This window comes from Peromyscus maniculatus, chromosome 2 (assembly GCF_049852395.1).
Source record: "Peromyscus maniculatus bairdii isolate BWxNUB_F1_BW_parent chromosome 2, HU_Pman_BW_mat_3.1, whole genome shotgun sequence".
In the NCBI taxonomy this organism is placed as follows: Eukaryota; Metazoa; Chordata; class Mammalia; order Rodentia; family Cricetidae; genus Peromyscus; species Peromyscus maniculatus.
The window spans coordinates 81387049-81404510 of NC_134853.1; the positions used below are offsets into that span (position 1 = coordinate 81387049).

At 48.1% G+C, this 17462-nt stretch overlaps 1 long non-coding RNA gene across 1 annotated transcript; it reads right to left on the reverse strand.

Annotated features, from left to right (window-relative positions):
* Window positions 1-426: 426 nt before the first annotated feature.
* On the reverse strand, window positions 427-8853 carry LOC121827245 (uncharacterized). The gene is made up of 4 exons (XR_006069412.2): window positions 8605-8853; window positions 8011-8170; window positions 6743-6841; window positions 427-4984 (listed from the first exon to the last, which is right to left on the reverse strand). It is a non-coding gene; the product is annotated as an uncharacterized LOC121827245 (long non-coding RNA).
* Between the last annotated feature and the right edge of the window lie 8609 nt (window positions 8854-17462).

The following is a 17462-nucleotide window of genomic DNA, read 5'->3' on the forward strand; positions in this document are numbered from 1 at the left end:
GCTAATAAAGACTTTCTATTGGCTTAAATCCATCTCTGAGCAGTCTTCTCTGGTGAACACTGCACAATAGAACATCTTAAAAAAAATTAGTTGGTCTGTCTCAGCTCATAGAAACACACAGAAGAAGGTTACAGACCGTCCAGCAATCAGGGTGTGTGAGAAATGGAGAGATCTTGGTCACAGGGAACAAGTATCAGCCACAAGAGGAATTAATTTTGGATTCTTGATAGCATAACAAGAGTGACTACAGCCAGTGACAATTACTGGACACTAGAAACATACTAAGATGATAATCTTAGATGTTATTCCCCCAACCCCGCCCCCCCCCCCCACACATCACACACAAGGTAAGCTGTGGTTCTTCTGATACGAATGGGCTTAATTTCAGTAATCACTTCACAGTGCATATCTCAAAACATCACACTCTTAAATACAGGAAAGCTTTATTTGTCAACTGTACTCAATCCAGTTGGAGGACAAGAATTCTCCAAGTTCCACAAGAGCTGACTCGCTCAAGTTAGTAGCAGTAACAACAGTAAGCTACAGATTTACACTTCCCCTACACCAGACACTGATGAAGTCTTTAAAAGCATTGTTTCTGTGGGGGCAGTTGAAATCACTCCTTGTTTTAGAGATAAACGTTACTGAGGAGTCAGGGTCAAGGTTACCTAATAGGAAAGCAGGAGCTGAGCCTGGAATATGCCTCTCCAGAGGGCGTACTCTCCGCTCTCACATCTTACTCTCTCCGGAACGGTGCTGGTTCGTGTAATCAACAGCACCTGGTGTGTTTCCAGGGGAGAGAGGGCAGATGATAGCCACACCTCTGCTCTGTGCTGGTAGAACGCGGTACCCCCAAGTCCCGAGGAAACCAACAGGAATTGGGACTTCTCCGGGATGTCCCTGGAAAGAGAGAGCCGGGCACCAGAACCTTGCACCTGGTAGGGTCCTCTGAGTGGCACACTTCTTGTACATGTATGTCTTTATGCACACATGAAAGGCAACACAACACTACAGGACACTGCAGGAGAAAAGGCAAAGCCTTTGCCTGTTTTCTCCAAACTGTAAATAAATCCATTTTTCTTTACCAATCTGTTTACACACACACACACACACACACACACACACACACACACACACACACACACACATTTTTGGAATGCAGAGAGACCGGAGGGGCAGGCTATGGACCCAGGTGTCTTCTGACACTAGAAGATCACCCAGAATGTGCTAGGGTTGGGCTTGGGGTGCTCTGAACCGGAGTCCCTGGAGACAGACTGGAAACGAACCACAACATGCTGCTTGACACGAAAGCGCTTGCCTGGCACCCCTCTTTCTTTGGGTCTCAGCCCAGTTATTACCTCCTAGAGAGAAACCTTCCCTCATCACCCCATTCAAAATAGCAGCCCCATCTCTGGGACACCCGATTTAATTTTTCATCAAGGCGTTTCTGCCCCCTGACGTTTTGGGACCGGTTTCTGTCCGACTGTAATCTCTGTCTGCCTCAGCCCTACTACTGGAGGGCAGTTTCTACGGGGTGGAGGCTGCTGTCCGGCACCGAGTCTTCGAGAAGAATTCAGTGCCTGGCGCAGAGTAGACAATATATTTGCTGAGTGAATAAATCTGAGCCCCTAAGAAAATACTTCCATTTGTTCTTATCACAGCCCAGTCCTCATCCACGAGCGGATGCAGTCTGTTCCTTAAGCACAGACTCACGGAATTTTCTATTTCCATTGATACTGAGCTAGGCATGCATACTCTTCTGGTCCATATTCTGCCAAAGACAATGTTGCCATATGTTTCCCCATGCTGGGAATTGCAGTTCCCTGAACATCCACATAGAAGATTCTGTAGCAATTGACCAATCAGAAGCCCAGGCCAGGAGACGGAGGTGTTGTAGATCAGGTGTCAGACGGATCTCCGGCTAACTTCAGTCCCATTTAAAAGCCATTAATGACCAACTCCCACCAGCCCCAAACCCAAACCCGGGTCCTTTTGAAGAGATTTCCTTTCTCTTGAGTGACTAAATGCATTAATATTTGACCTTTTGTTCTATATTATGAACATTCATATAGCCTCTTCCATGGAGGAGAGTACGAGCACATTTAAGATAACCTCTATGTGAGTTTCTGGGCCTTGGCCGTTCATATTTGGCTCAAAACAAATTCTCTTCTTCCTTTTGGAGCAAGAGCTGTGTTTTCCAGTTTTCACTTAAGTAGACAATGAAAAGTATTCCAGATCAGGATATAGAAGGATCATCTAAAAACAACGAGCACCATACTTCATGTAGTAAGCCAAGAGCTCAGGTCTGCAGTCACAGCTGGTCTCTCAGGTCCACGATCAGACACATTCTCAAAGGAAAAGTTGCCAACATTGACCAAACATTGACACAAGTCAGCAAAGTTGCCGTTTCCTCTGTTTCCAGCTTTACAACTCACAGAGAGAAAAAAAAAAAGGGTGCCGTCTTCGCGGGGTGGGGTGGGGTGGGGCACCTCCCTCCTCATCTCCCTGTCACTCTGGCTCTGCGACGTCCGCTGCATTTCTTCCTTGCATTGTGCTTTCGGCTCTGTCAGTCTCAGCCAACCTGTCACGGGAAGCCTGTGACAACTCCTTTTGACTTCACAAAGTGGAATTTCTGGAGTCAAAGTTGTGTGGCCAGAGCTGACTTTCCCGGGTCTCTTCCTCCCCAAGAAAAATCGTAAGAACGTGCATTTCCATCCGCGAAACCCAAAATACAGACTCTGCAACTTAGCAGAGGCCGTGGGTCTGAGCCAGGTCCTCTGCGTATACATTCGAGCTTTCGCTTTAGTATTTTTTATGGGATTCCCGAGTGTGGGAACCCGTGGGCCTCTGATTCTAGTGCCTTCTCCTGAGCACTTTTCCTTCTGTTTGTCCTCCCCAACTTCAATGTGATGGTTTTTGTTTTATATTTTGTTAAAGGAAAAAAACAACAACAGCAAAAAGAAGACTCTTGGAGTGTCTTAGTAGTCCCAGGACACAGACACTGCACGGCCAGCAGATGGCTGTTTGCTTTGACTTTCCCTAGAGCTCAGATCCTTTTTTTCCACCCTATTCAGTGTTTTAAATTTCTTTGATCCATAAGGATAATAAAACTTTTCAGTTAACGTCCTAAGACCATCAAGTAGTTAAAATCCATACTGTTACCTCAGGTGAAGTTCTTAAGATGCGGGGACCAAGGGACGGCACATCCCCACCATCCTGGGTATTACATTCCACACCTTGGAGACCTCTCTCTGGTTCTAAAAGCCTGAGACAAATTAGGGCTCTTGAAGAGAGGCGTCTTATATTCCAAAAGGCTGGGAGGAGAATCCGGATCCTCCCCAAAAGGATGAAGGCTTTTCCACCGTGGGGTGGGGGGTGTAGAGGGTAGAGGGGGGCTGTTTTCTCTGTCATGGCTGTGTAGTCACTGCTGCCTGTGGCCTGTGGGACTCGAAGGGAGGAAGCAGGTACACGCTGTGTTCCTGCATCTGTTTTTATCTCTGAGAAACCCTCATCCATAACCCCAGCACCTCATATTCATAAAGAATACCATTAATACATATAAAATGTGTCAAACTGTGCAAGGGGAGGGAAGGCTCCCAAAGCCTCCAATCGCTTGACAGAGCAGACTTCCACTACCGGAAGTGACCCTCCTTCCGGGTTCTTGAGCATGTGACAGGCGTGAGTTGGCCTCCCTGGGTGGCAGGCTTCATTGCCTTGGCTGTCTATGAAATTGAACACAAGCCCGTTTTAGACACTTCCATTGACTTGTCTCTCTGTGAGCATTTCCTTTCATGCCTGCTTTTAACCGATTCACTCGGGCTCTTGAGTGAACAAAACAGTAACGGGATAGGTCTGAAAATAGACCAGCGTGGAGGGACATTTAGGGAAAGCCTTGCAAAGTCTCTTTCTCCCCAACTAGTTTTCTTTCACATTCTTTTTTTCATTCTGTTCTTCCCACAAGGTCTTAGTCTGTTTTCTGCTACCAAACAGCAAGAAGATCCTTGGTACCCGCTCTTTGCGGATCCATGGGAAAGACCGCAGCACCTTCCCAATGGATGGGAAAGGGCCTCCGGAAGCGCAGGGAGTCAGGCTCCTTTGAGGGCTTTACTCAAGGAAGGACGCGCCCATTAGAAACATCCTGTCTGACGTGGAGGAGGCATTACCTACAGAAAGGGACCTCTTTTCTCTTGTGGGTACTCCATGCAAGGAAAAGAGAAGATACTTGACTCGCAGGTGGCCGGTTTCTGCAGCTTGGCACTCGGAATGCACACTCAATAGGAAGGGGAGTCAGATGCCGCAGAGGCAGCCCAAAAAAGGAGAACAAGTCGGATCTCCGCCCCCTTGGGTTGTGGGTCCCAGAAGCAGTTGAGCAGGACCTACCCACAGCCAGAAGAAAGAACAGGGTGTCTGGAAGCTGTTTGTAGATGGCAAATGAGCCAGTTGCTAAGCAGGGAGACAGAGACCAAGGCAAGGGGGTATAGACAGCCTCAGGGCCGAGGATCGAAGGCAGGAGATTGACAAGGAGGATGGAGGACACATCTGGACAGCCTTGTGGGGTATGGCTCTGAAGGTCAAGGTGGCCCAGCCTTGGTGCCTCCATGGAAGACCAGTGCCCATGCTGGGCAGACTGCATCAGCAGAGTGTAACCAGAGCGAGGAGCCGCGTGGGAGCTCCTGAGAGAACGAGCCTTCTCCTAATGTAAGTTCTGAGCGTAGAGAAACCAGAGGAATCCAGGACTTTGAGTAAACTTGACTTTCCCTGGTCTCTGACATGCCAGAAGCTACTAGAGACCCGTGTCTGGTGATAAGCTGGTGAGGAGGACATGGCTTGGAGGCGAGGTGGGGGGACACTCTGGTTCCAGTCAGTAATGTCTCCTGCTGGGTATCCAGTACGTGTTTGTGACACAGTTGGTCACATTCTTAGTACTTATCTTTACTTGCATCTCAGAGGCAAGGGTTCCAGGCACTCTGGGGACTGGAACAAGCTGGTGGCAGAAAGTGAAAGACAAGTCAGGCTCAGAGCGACCTATGGGCAAGACGGTGGTTTGGCTCCTTACCTAGATACCATGGGTGACAACTGGCAGGCTTTGAGGCTCTTTGGGAGGTGTTGCTGGAGGTCACTATTTGAGATCCCTGATGGGGTATCTGCTAGCTGCATATTAACTACTGAGTCTTTAAAATAGGACCATTGCAATTGGGAAGTAAAGTTTAAATTGTAGACTTGAAGTTGTAATTTTTTTTTTAATTAAAAATTTACTTATTTTTCAAGTGTGTGTGTGTGTGTGTGCCTGGAGTTTATATGCACCACATATAGAGGTGATTTCAGAGGCCAAAAGATGTTAGATTCTGCAGAATTGGAGTCATAGGCAGTTCTGAGGTGATATGAATTCTGGGAACCAAACCCAGCTAACACAAGTGGCCAGTGGCTGTCCCATAGGCAGCAAGGTGCTCTGTCCCTGTGCTTTAGTCTTTTCTCATCTAAACTGAGAAGGTGGCATCAACCTGTTGGTTTTCACCCTGCAGGTGGCCATGTCGATGAGAAGACGAGCTCTTAGTCCCAGAGACTCATCCAAGTGTGGAGACACCAAGCAAATTGTCACAACAGCATGATTCTGTTGTAACCCCAGGAGTCTGCAGCTGTGGACCAGTGGAGATGCCGGGATGATTCCAGGTTATCTAGGAAGCCCCTGGAGCTCAAGATGGGTGGGGCAGAGGTGATGTCAGAGAAGCGAGCTGCTGCTGGGAATGAGCTAAGTGAAAGGGGGTGTGAATCTGTGATGTGGGGAGAGAGGCTCAGGTTCCTGCTCAGTTCTTGGGTGTCTCTAAGGTCAAGGATGGGCTCCATACAAGCCTTGGGGAACTGGGAAGTTGCAGTCCACACCCTTGAGTCTTTCTAAAGACATGGGCATGCTACCGCACACGCGGTGGGGGGGGGGGGGGGATGGGGGAATGTGGGAGGGTGGAGGGGGTGGGGGCAGGGGAGCAGGGGTGTTGGGTGTGGGGGGTGTGTCTCTGCTTCTCAGGAAAAGTGCCTAACTTGCCTAGTGAGTGCTCAGGTGAGAGGCTTGTGCCCCTCTGGCGAGCACATAGACCCAGAAACCACAGGCCAAGGTTGAATGCACTGTCCTGCCTCTTCAGATGAACTGGAGAAGTCTTGCTGGTGTGAGGAAATTTCTCAACTCCAGCCCACTGCCTGCTTGTATCTGCCCACACGGCCCCCAGTGGCTGGCAGCTGGTTTGGGACCTGGGTTGGGCCTCAGGGATGTCCCGGTGCCGGCTGCTCTGTACCGTGTTCCCTGGGAGCCGCTTCCCCGGGCACCCTGCCTGGCTACCTGCTCTTTCTCTCTCTCCTTCCCTGTCCGCTGTTTTGACTCGTGTGCCCTGTGAGGACCTGGACTCTCTCATACCTCAGCCTCTCCTCTTTGGTCCTAATCACACAGCATTTTCCACCAGCTAAGGGGGCGGGGTCTCCACACTCTGACGCATTAACACTGTGTCTTTGTGGCCTTTCCCACCGCCCTCTCTGCCTGCGGTTTGACCCTCACAAGGGCACTTCCTTCCAAGCAAGAAATACCCATCTGTCAATCCTACTGTCCTAAAATTGCCCCCCACCCCCACTGACTCTACCCTGACCAGGGCGTGCTGGGAGACTCTTCTCAGGCTTGAAGGTCTCTCTCACGTGCTCATATAAACTGCCCAGCGAGGCCCCACCAACCATTCCACGGAGCAGGGAATCGGAATACCTGCAGGGGTTACAAGTGTGTCTCCAGAGCAGCAAGTCCATGTGACTCCAGGAGGATCGAGTCCAGCTCACTGTGAAGTCAGACAGGCAGCGCGGTGTCCTACATCACAAGAGCAGAGGCAGAGATTTGAGTGACGGCTGTGGTTTCACCCGGACTCCTCCCTCTTTTCCCTGGTGGTGCCCCATGACCAGGGTCAGGGTGTCCAGTCCTGGACCAGAAGGGTTGAGCAGTAAGGACACACACGAAATGACTTGAGAGGCTTTTGTCAAGTCCCAGCTTCCCTGGGACTTTAGCGGCGGAGGTAGCCAGCGACACTGAGGATCTAAAGGCTTTTGCAGAAGATGCCTCCAGTGTCCCTCTGGCTACCTCAGTTTTGAGATGCCTTTCCCAGCTGCTTTTTTATTTTATGTATATGAGTGTTTTTGCCTGCCTGTGTGTAAGTACGGCAAGTGTGTGCCGTGCCCGAGGAGCCCAGAAGAGAGCAATGGATTCCCTGGAGTTGGAATTCAGAGGTTTACACTCCCATCATGTGGGTTCTAGGAGTTGAACTTCTGCAAGACTGGCCAGCGCTCTTTAAGCAACAAGTCACCCCTCCAGCTCCCTCAAGCTGCTTTTTAGTTCAAAGCCAAATGTAGAAGTACATTGCAATCAGACTTCGCTCCGTCTGGCTCATGAACACCACCCTGGGGAGAGGAGTTGGAACTCTGTGTGTGTGTGTGTGTGTGTGTGTGTGTGTGTGTGTGTGTGTGTGTGTAAGGGCCAGGTAGTGAGGTCGTGTGGGGAAGAGTGAACATCTGTGATAAAGCCTCTGGCTCAGAGTGGATCCTGCCTGCGACCCTGCGCCACCTGGACTCTGTCCTCTAGGTCTGGCGGGGACCTGGGGAAATAATCTCCAGCCCTTCATCTTTCCTGCTGGCCGTGCTCTACATAGGGAGGCTCTGGGCTGGGACGTGGTGGCTGCCGCTTCTGTGTCTCCTAGTGGGTGGGGGTTGTGGAGAGAGCTGCAGTCTGTTGCCCTGTGCTCCTGCTATTTGGGACTTCTGAAGAGGGTGGTGCAGAGACCAGGAAGTGGCTCAGCTGGTAAAGGGCTTGCTGTGCAAGCACAAGGACCAGAGTTCAATCCCCAGAGCCTGCCTTAAAACCACACACACACACACACACACACACACACACACACACACAGCACATAAGCACACCAAGTGTCATTATTACCCCACTCCTACCTCCAACCGTGGAGCTAGAAAATCTCTGTTGACTCTTTTGCGTACCTTAAGGTAGAACAAATAAAAAAAACGAGAGGCCAGAATGCACACTGAAATGTGCTTTCTCAAAATCAAAGACCAAAATTAGGTCTGACGGTACAGCGCGCACTCAGAGAACATCCGTAAGGTTGTAGGACCATCTTCTGCACCCTCGGGGCTGTTGAACCTATCAACAGAGAAAGAAATGGAGGCCTAGCAAGCGTAAGGCCCTTGTTGACACCCATCTGGTTAATAAGTGGGAGAGAGAAATTTGAACTCCAGGTTTCTTTGGAAATTCTTCAGCAGCTGGATTTCAATTCCCAGGACCTCCTTTCCTTCTTAGAAAAAGGGGTTTGGGGGAGTGAAGTTGATGCTGAGGCCAGTTTCCCAATCTCCTGTGGCCATTGGAAAATGGGCCCTAAACAGGTGGTGGCTATGGGAGGGCCTGTCTTCTCCAGGCGCTTGGTTCCCACAGGAAGGACACTAAACCCATAAGCCTCTCCTGTGCCCCGGGCCTTTTCCTCCCTGTGAGGCCTGGGTTCTTACTCCTAGCTGGCTTTAGCTAGCAGCACAGACCATCTTCCCCTGAGAGGCTGCATTCTTACCCAAGGCTCCTCTCACCTGTCTGCACCAGGCCGCTTCTGGAAGAGTGTCCTCTACTCCGTCCTCCTTTCAGGTAGGCACATCTAGCTTTTCTAGGGGCCGGGAAGAGCCCCCAAACAAAACAGTCAGCACAGCCTCTCCTCTCCCCAGATGCTCAGGGACACATCCCCTGAAGCAGCAACCTAGAGGCACTGCTCTGTGCCTCTGCCACCAGTATGACCGTTCAGGAGTTAAACTGTCACCAGAGCCCAACCAACGGGCTTCTCTGACATCACAGGTGACCCCAGAACATTCTATGGTCCGGTGCCAACTGACAGCAACTGTAGGACCCTCCAAGGGAAATGTTTTCATTAAAAACCCCTAAGGATACACTTTTGTGATAAATAAATAATTGAAGTATAACATACACGAAAGCCCATAAATTTGCACAAGCATTTGGTGGTTTTTGACACACTTAACATTTTCTTCCATCTTTATGTAATCTATATGATTAATTTAAGGACTGTTTTTAGCATCCTAAAATATTCTCTGTGTCCTTAATCACTTTTCTACCCACTCTTAGTCTTAGGGATCCACACATGTGCTTTCTGATACATACATACATGAATACACACAAACACACACACACACACACACACACACACACACACACACACACACTTTTAAAGGGGGATCAAAATTAGCATGAATAATCTTACTATTTCTCATTCCTCCTGTCTAGTCCCCAGAAGCATAAAGATCTGGCTGGTCTCTTGCCTTGTGCTTTTGGTGTTCAGCATAGTGACTAAAAGCATTGTGGGATCTGTTCCACGAGTCACTGGGGGATCCCCGCAGGCTCCCAGCTGCTTCTTTCTACCTGGTTCTTGGGGTTGCTAGACCCCTTCCTGCTCAGAAGCCCCACTCTGGGGAGTCCTGTGTACAAGCCCCTGCCATTTCCTGCTAGCCTGTGGGGCATGTCAGCTTTAACAAAGCCCTCTGTCTGTCCCTGGAGAAATGACAGCTGTGGCACAACTGGATTGCCTCCAGACACTGCCACTGGTCATAGACCGTCAGGAAGAAAGTTACTCTGGGCTCCGGCTTGGGCCATAGCAGCTGCGTGGGAGCAGCTGGGGTGTCAATAGTAGATACTAGGTTTATTTCTGTACATTTGGGGTGTTGTAGGTGTAGTGGGTAGCCATTCCAGCTTGGATCTGGAAGTTCCAACCCCCACTGAGACTCTGGCAACTGTCACGCCTAGGCAGGGCCAGGGGAGATGCCTGGAGACCTGAGAGTGGGATGGGCAAGCGCTCTCTCTGTGCCGGGACCCTGAACGGTGGAGGTTGACCGAGCAGAGCTCCAGAGAATACCTCTGGATTGTGATACACCTTCCCCAGACCCCCGCAACTTACCTATCCCTTTTTGTAAGTTGCCCACTTAATAAATCTTCCTTTTAACTAAGTGGAGTGGCCTTAATAATTTCACCAATATCAGTGCTGTGGATATCGCTCTATATGAATAAAACACTGATGGCCAGTGACCAGGCAGGAAGTATAGGCGGGACAAGGAGAGAGGAGAATTGGGGAAACAGGAAGAAGGAGGGAGAGACACTGCAGCCACCACCAGGACAAGCAACATGTAAAGACGCCAGTAAGCCATGAGCCACGTGGCAAGGTATAGATTTATAGAAATGGGTTAATTTAAGATATAAGAACAGTTAGCAAGAAGCCTGCCACAGCCATACAGTTTATAAGTAATATAAGTGTCTGAGTGATTATTTTATACGTGGATTGTGAGACTGTGGGGCTTGGTGGGACCTGGAGAGAAGCCCTCCAGCAACATGTAGGGGCTGGACTCCTCTTGTTAGACTTTTATAAAAATAGAGAGACAAACTTGTCCTCTTTTTTTCCCCCAGAAGACTATATTTTTTTTATTACATCAAGTGTGTGTGTGTGTGTGTGTGTGTGTGTGTGTGTGTGTGTGTGTTGGTGTCAGAAGACAATCTGCAGGAATCAGTTCTTTCTTTGCACCGTGTGGCTCTGGGGATCCAATTTGGATCATCATACTCAGCAACAAGTACCTTTGCTGGCTGAGCCCCTCACCAGCCCCTGCCTCTTTTCACCCCCTGGGTGTGATGTAGTGAATGGGCCTCCCCTGCCACATCATGGCACTCCTGCTGAGTGCTTTACTGCAGGTGGTTTTGTTGTTGTTGTTGTTGTTGTTGTTTTTGTCACAGCAATGGGAAAGCCGACTCAAGCTGAGCTAATCTCAGATGTCAAAAGACGTAATCAAAATATCTAAATGCTGCAGAGCATTATGTCTGACAATGGTGGGGTTAAATTAGAAATCAATAATAATAAACAAAATGAGAAATCTCTAAGTACTTGGAAATGACACAACATATTTTTAACCCAATCACGAGTCCAAGGAGAACAAGGAAAAGTATAAAATAGTTTTTTTTTTTTTTGCGGAATGAAAATCAAAACACAGCCTGTTGAAATTGGAGGAGTGACAAGGGGTGAGGACCCAGACATCTCCCAATGGCCTGATGTTCTCCTGCTAGGCCCTGTCTCCTAAAGGTTCCACAACTTCTTAGTAGCAGAATGGGCTGGGGATCAAGGGTTTGGGCACAAGCCATTGGGGACATTAAGCATGTTGTATGTTGTTGAACATACCACGTGAACTTGAAAAAAACGTACATTTGCTGTTGCTGTACTAAGTGTTCTAGAAATACAAGGTCAAATTGGTTGAATCTTTATTTTTACAGTTTATTTAGTGTGTGTGTGCGTGAGCATGCTCACGTGTAGGGCAGAGGACAACTTGTGGGAGTTGGCTTTCTCTTTCTAACATGTGAGTCCCAGGAATTGAATTCACATTCTTTGGCTTGGTGCCTTTACCCACTGACCCATCTGGCCTACCAAAATTGGTTGATGATATTATCCAGTCTTCTATACCCTCACTGATTTTATTTACATATTTTAACAATTGCTGAAAGAAGAATTTTGAAATTCATGTATATTCATCTATTTATCCTGTCTTTAAAATTTATTTATCATTGCGTGCATGCACGTGCGTGCGTGCGTGCATGTGTGCGTGTGTGTGTGTGTATGTGTGTGTGTGTGTGTGTGTGTGTGTGTGTGTGTGTGTATGCCAGGGTACACACGTGAAGGCCAGAGGACAGTTTTGTGGAGTTGGTCCTCTTTTGCCACTCCCCTCCCTGACCACACCTCCTCTCTTCTTTAGGGAGGGGCTCACTGTGTTACCCAGCTTGGCCTTGAACTTCAGATTCTCCTCCTTCAGCCTCCCGACTGCTGGGATTACAGACAGTCCGTGGAATTTTTCTGTTTGATTTAGAGCAGTGGCTTAAGATTCTTAACTTGTTATGCTCCCTCTTTGGTTTTTAAAAATCGAGATATAATTCACTTATCATAAAATCAATTTTTTATTTATTTTTAAAGTCAGTACAAAAAATATTTTTATTAAAAACCTTGGAGGCTAACAATGAAAGCACGGTTTGTGCGTGTTTTTGGAAGGACATAAAAAGCGAATACAATGAAATATAGGAAAATGGTTTCAATTTCCAGTGTTGGAACAAAATTAATGCTAAAAACATCCAAATACAATCGTGCAGACAGTGGTTCTAGGATACTGGAGGTGAGCTCGATTCTTGACATCTCTCAGTACCAGTGAAAAATGAGCCTGAGATTGTTGTCTCTCGATTGCTACGACGTCTTTCTGTCCATCGAAGAGCAAACTCATACCAGGACCACAGCAGAAACATCCATCTTTGCAAAGTCACAGTGTAAGGGGCATAAAATAAATCTCTTAAAAGTGAGAGATTCATCTATTATAAAGCTTTAAGTAAACAACTCTTTACGGAAAGGATGATACTTATAGCAGTGTTTCCAGTTCAGACACCCAAGAAATGATTCTGCATCACAGATGGCATGCTCCCCATCTCTCATCCAGAATTTCTCAAACTTAGCACACAGACAAGTCACCGGGGAGCAGGTTCTGCGGATTCTGATTAGGGTGTGGAATTCCATGTCTCAGTTTCTAGCGAGGCATACTGTGCTGGACTCTGAGGCTGGCACCTTGAACTGTAATGTCAGGTACTGGCCGAGCAGAAGCAGTTGCTTCAAGCTACCACAAGAGGGTGCCCTGAGCAAGCAGTTCTGCAGCGACTGGATCAGTTTGAAGAAATTCCTAGCACAAGCTTGACTGCTGCTTACCTGTTCCACGGACGAGGCACAGCAGACATCTCAGTATTCTAAAACCAGATTTCCTTCCAGCCATATATTCTAGAGAATTCTCTAAGGATACCTTCACAAAAACAGGAGACACTTAATATCTCTGTACTGTAAATGTCAAATAAAAAACCTATTGAAATGAATGGACAGGAAAACAATAGCAACGACAATAATAAATGGTGATATCAGTTAGCCAATGGGACCCATTAAAAGGGTGGGACCATGCCAGCACACTAGTTTGCTCTTAGGGTCTCATTTCGTGCCTGAACAGCCCTGCAACTTAGACAATGCTCTCATGTTACAGGAAAGGAAGACAATTTTTAGAGACATTAATATAAGATGTTCACATTCTGGAAGTCATAGGTTGGAAAGCATGATTTGAATATGTTTCACATTTTCCCAAGTACACACTCTTTGGTGTGGTTATTGCGTGCTGGAAGTTTCCACCGGGTTTGAAAATGGCCACCTGTGGCTCTCAGTTTGTCATACTCCGTTTGTTTGTTTTGTTGTTGTCGTCTTTTGAGAAAGGGTTTCTCTGTGTAGCCCTGGCTGTCCTAGAACTCACTCTGTAGACCAGGCTGGCCTCAAACTCGGAGACATCTGTCTGCCTCTGCTTCCCAAGTGCTGGGATTAAAGATGTGTGCCACCATGCTGACCAGTGTGTCATACTCTTAAAATTTGTTTTAGAAGAAAATTTATTCATGTTATTTTATGTGTACGGGTGTTGTGCCTGCCAGTACGTCTGTGCGCCGTGTGCATGCCTGGTGCTCACAGAAGTCAGAAGAGAGTGTCACTGGAGCCCTGGAGTTGGAGTTATAGAAGGTTGTCTGTCGATGTGGGCCCTGGGAACCGAACCCAGGTTCTCCACAAGAGCAGACATTTCTCTTAACTCCTGAGCCGTCTCTCCAGCCCCCAAAGGGAAGCTGAGGGGTAGACTTTGATGTGGGTGCTGGGTACTGAACTTTTAATGTTTGGTTATGAGCCTTTGCCTTTAACAGCTGAGCCTTTAACACTCTTAAAATTGAGATGTAAGTTACATGCTAGAAAATTCACCTTCAGAGAGCACCGCGGAGGGGCATTTAGCACCTACGTTGTTTAATCACTAGGTTGTTTAATGAACCAAATCCAGGGTGTTCCAGCATTCCCGCTCCCATCTCCCACTCCCACAAACAAACAGACAAACAAACAATCCTACATGTCCATTAACAGTCACTGTCCCTTCTCCTCCCTCCCGGCCCCCAGAACCACGAATCCACTTTCTGTCTCCTTAGGCTTTTCCACTCTTGGTATTGCATTTAAACGAAATCAAGCCCGTGGCCTCGATGCTTGCTGTGGCTACTTCAGAAAGACTGGTTGTGTGCCGTGTGGAGTGAAGGAGGTCTGTGAACAGTTCAGTTGTATGCAAACCGAGGGGAAACAAGGAGCTAAGGAGTACAAACTTCCTTAGAATAGAATTCTGATAAAATAATCCACTAGGACTTTGTGGCATAGCTTTTGTGGTGGACACACAAGTACCCACAGCTGTTGTTTAGTGTGCTCACTGCTAGGATCCCTGCTCTCACTCTTCGGGATCTAATGTCTTACATCATGTGTGTGTGTGTGTGGGGGGGGTGAGGTGACTGTGTGGTCACGCAATCTTTGCCTTAAAAAGCCGCACATGGACCTCTCTCTTTTTTGTTTCCTCTCTGCTCTGCTCCCGCCATCTTTCTGTCTCTCCAGGCCCGGTTTCTTTCTGATAAAGCTCTTTCTAACTCTGGGAGTTGTAGCCGTGGCTCGTAACTTTTCCGCCTGCCGACCCACCAGCGACGCTCATCCTTTCACTCACACTAATGACCGCCACTTTGCACAGATGGTCTCGGGTGGTGCTCACAGCTCTGCATCAGAAACTGGCAGAAAATCCACACAAATGAATGTGTGCAGACCCTAATCGACCTGCTCGGTGTCATACCACTACTGAGTGGCAGGAGCGGCAGTACAGTGTGTCCCATTTATCTCAGAGCCCCTCCAGAGCTCGTGGCCTGTCTCTGAACTTCAGTGACAACCTGAAACCACCCTCCTACTGTTCTTGTGTGTGTACATATATGTGTGTGTGCATGTTTGTGTACGTGCCTGTGCACGGAGCGCAAAAGGGTGTGTGCATGTGTACATGTGGGCATGTGTAGGCCAGAGGACAAATTCGGGTGTTGTTTCCCTCGGTCTATCCACTTGGTTTTTTGTTGTTTTTTTTGGGGGGGGGGACAGGGTCTCTTGCTGGCTTGGAACTCCCCAGGAAAGCTGTGCTCTCTCTCTGCACGTTGCCAGTGGTGAGATTACAAAGTCCTGTCAGTGTGCTTGCCATTTTTTTATGTGGAGTCCAGTGACTAGACTCAAGTCTTTGCACTTGCAAGAGAAGCACTCTGCCAACAGCTGAGAGGCCTCCCTAGACCACATCCGAGTTAACAACTATCTAAGAAAGACATGCAGTAACTCTACTACATGTGCCCATTGTGACCAAAATGCTGGCGGGTGAGGTGATTACCAAAGAAGGCTTGTTTGTCGGGCACAGCACGGCACCACGTCAGAACTGCTGAAGGCTGACCACTTCACTGTGCTGTGGGCATGGGATGGAAAAAGAAATTTCACCTGAGCCTTACTGGAGGGGAACAAGGACACTCTGTGTACCGCTTGGCTCCAGAAAAGGGGAGGGCCTTGTCTGGAGCAAAATAAAGAGCATGTTTCATCTGAAACTTCAAGAATGATGTCTTTTCATGCCTCCACAGGGCCCTGAAGCCTTGCCAAGACTCGTGAGAGGGAAACCGGACACCAGAGACCCTGGGCAGCCTATGCCGTCCCTGCCGAGTGTGAGGCTCACTCTGGTGCATGTCACCTTGTCCCTGAGATGCCGTGGATTGTGTTATTTGTGTTTCACCTTCACATTACAGGTGATGTCTTATCTACGGAGCACGTCACTGTGCAGCTCAAAAGGGCACTCCTTAAAGGTGCACCTCAAATAGTAAAGCCGGAACTTAAAAAGAAATGAAGAAACTTTCCTTGGGTGGGAGAATGGATAAGGTAATGAGTCCTATGGATTACTAGGAAGTTTAAAAAATAACTTCACAGGGCTGGAGAGGTGGTCCAGTGGTTAAGAGAGCCGGCTGCTCTTCCAGAGGACAAGAGTTAGATTCCTGGCACCCCCATGGTGGCTCACATCCATCTGACTCCAAGGACCTGACGGCCGCTTCTGGCCTCCTTGAGTACCACATGTACACGGTGCAGACTTACATGCAGGCAAAACACCCATATGCATAAAATAAAAATGGAGGAAAAAAATTTAAATGACTTCATTTGTTTTCATCAACTTGTAGATCCCAAAGGAGAGAGAAATGTTTTAGCTGAGTGGCCTGGAGGCACACCTGTGATCCTATACTAACGGACTAAGGTGGAGACCAGTCCAGACTAGGCAAACCCCGTCCCTCAAAAGACAAATAAAAGGGCTGTGGGAATGGCACATTGCAAAGCAGCATGGATAGCACGACATTTGACTAGGCAGAAAAGCTCCTGAACGGACAAGATTTTCCGTGCGAAAAGTCCCAGGTGCAAGTGTGTGGTAGGATGGATGCCAGTGTTGGCACTGTGGTTACAGAAGTGCTGGGAGGTGGTGGTCGTGGAGAAATCGGGACCAGTGGAGTGGAAATTCAGCGAGGTCTGTGCCGGTTCTTTAGAGTCTGCTTGTAGGGTTCTGGGGAGTTTCCACAGCCTTCTTTAGAGGATGTTCCCATTGAAAACTATTTTCATGATACAAAGTGTTTGTGTGTTGAGACTGCTCTAGTCTGGGGGAGCTTCTCACCGTGTACACTGACTTCTGACAATTCTAGATGCTGGGAGTCTGGAGAAGCCCTGTTTTCTGGTTTGCAGATGGCATCTTCTCGGTGGAGTATCTTCATGCAGTGGAAGGGGGAGGCAGTTTTCTGAGGCCTCTTTTCTTGCCTTTTTAATGAATGCACTAATTCCGTTTATGAAGTCGCCACCCTCATAATCAGATGTCCCTGCCAAGCTGTTAACTCTGAACATCATGGCATCGGAGATTCAGTTTGCAACATCTGAATTTTGAGGGGACACAAATATTTAGTCCGCAGCGAACACTAGGGTGTTGCTTTTTTTTTTTTTTTACTGAACCCACATGTGCACAGATGGCACAAAGCCAGTGTTGTGTAAACCTGTAGAAGTCTAGAACAGATCACGGCCATGGTACCACACTGTGCTCATCACTCATGCATCCCGAGCTACCACAGGTCACCGTGGAAAGGAAACTAAGTGGCTTCTCTCAAGGATTACCTTAAGGGGGCTGGATTGGTCATTAAGAATACACACTGTTAGGCCGGGCAGTGGTGGCGCACGCCTTTAATCCCAGCACTCGGGAGGCAGAGCCAGGCGGATCTCTGTGAGTTCGAGGCCAGCCTGGGCTACCAAGTGAGTTCCGGGAAAGGCGCAAAGCTACACAGAGAAACCCTGTCTCAAAAAACCAAAACAAACAAACAAACAAACAAACAAACAAACAAACAAACAAACAAAAAAAGAATACACACTGTTCTTGCAAAGGACCCAAGATCCATTCCTAGCACCCACACTGGACAGCTCACCACTGCCTGGAACTCCAGCTCCAAGAGTTCT